The following is a 1,300-nucleotide window of genomic DNA, read 5'->3' as shown; positions in this document are numbered from 1 at the left end:
AAAATTATTAAAAGCGTTATAGAACAAGTCACTATTCATGTTCTAAATGTCCACAGAATTCCACATACCCGAATTTCTTTCAGCTCAGCGAGTTAATCCACTGTTCATATAATTCCATGAAGGATTTATCCCGAGCTAGCTAAATGGCAGCCATCTGGGTGGTACACATGGTTGAGCACTTGACTACTACTTGAAAAGGTGGTGGCTCGTACCCCTCCAGAGGCAGCTTAGGAGGAAAGCCCGGGCTCACAGTGGAGAAGCACCTAGAGCGCACTCAGTTCCGTTCTGACACACATGGAGGGGTGATGAGTGACAATCAAGTCAATGGCAACCGTGTTTTATTGACTGCCTTAAATTTCCTTCTTCTTGATTTGAATAGAGGTTACTTTTTAAAATTTAAATAAATCATTTTATTGGGTTTTTTTACAACAATCCATAAATCAGTTGTATCAAGCACATTGTACATATGTTGCCATCATCATTTTCAATACATTTTCTTTCTACTTAAGCCCTTGGTATCAGCTCCTCTTTTCCCCCTCCCTCCCCTCATAAACCCTGATACATTATAAATTATTATTATTTTCATATCTTATACCGTCAACTGTCTCCCTTCACCCACAATTCTGCTGTTCATCCCTGGGGAAGGGGGATGATCCCCCTATCTACCCCTACCCTCATGGTATGCTACTTGCATTACTGTTCCTGAGGGGTTTCACATAATTTGCTTTTAGAGAACTAATTTCTAATTCCTCGAAATCATGCCAAATGTGTTGCCCAAATTAACACCTACTTTGCAAACTTCTCAACATATATAAAGATAATTAAGTAGGAACATATCAATATACACACTAACAAGTAACTTGATAAAAATGTAAGATAAATGTATTTTTTATTTCCTTGCTTATTTACAAAGAAACAGACATACAATGCCAAAGAGATTGGGATAGGGATAGAGAGAGGGGTGAATCTACTTGAAAACTGCCTGCCAAACTCTGTATATTTCATCTGACTCTGACTACACAATTTTATATAGCTTATTGGGAAAACTTACTAAGAATAAAAATACTTATTGATTTATCTGATTGGAAAAACACTTGCTTAAAAAAACAACAAAATTAAATGTCCAAAATATACTGAATGAGTTAAAAATCACCTGAAATTCCACTTTCTACAGAAAATTTACATTTTTGTGACCCTCTTTCTAGACATTATGTCTGCACAGATACCTGTACAACACCTAACAACAATAAACATATATACAAAACTATAAATCTATGAATAATTTATTTATATATAAATA

At 35.3% G+C, this 1,300-nt stretch overlaps 1 protein-coding gene across 1 annotated transcript in view; it reads right to left on the bottom strand.

Moving 5' to 3' along the window:
- HSPA4L (heat shock protein family A (Hsp70) member 4 like) overlaps nucleotides 1-1,300 on the bottom strand; it is a 49,204-nt gene that overhangs the window by 3,358 nt on the left and 44,546 nt on the right. The gene's annotated exons all lie outside the window — the stretch shown is intronic.

The sequence above is a fragment of the Echinops telfairi genome, unplaced genomic scaffold (assembly GCF_000313985.2).
Source record: "Echinops telfairi isolate 266 unplaced genomic scaffold, ASM31398v2 ScPeMD7_14;HRSCAF=57, whole genome shotgun sequence".
Classification (NCBI taxonomy): Eukaryota; Metazoa; Chordata; class Mammalia; order Afrosoricida; family Tenrecidae; genus Echinops; species Echinops telfairi.
This window is presented reverse-complemented; position numbering and strand designations above follow the sequence as displayed.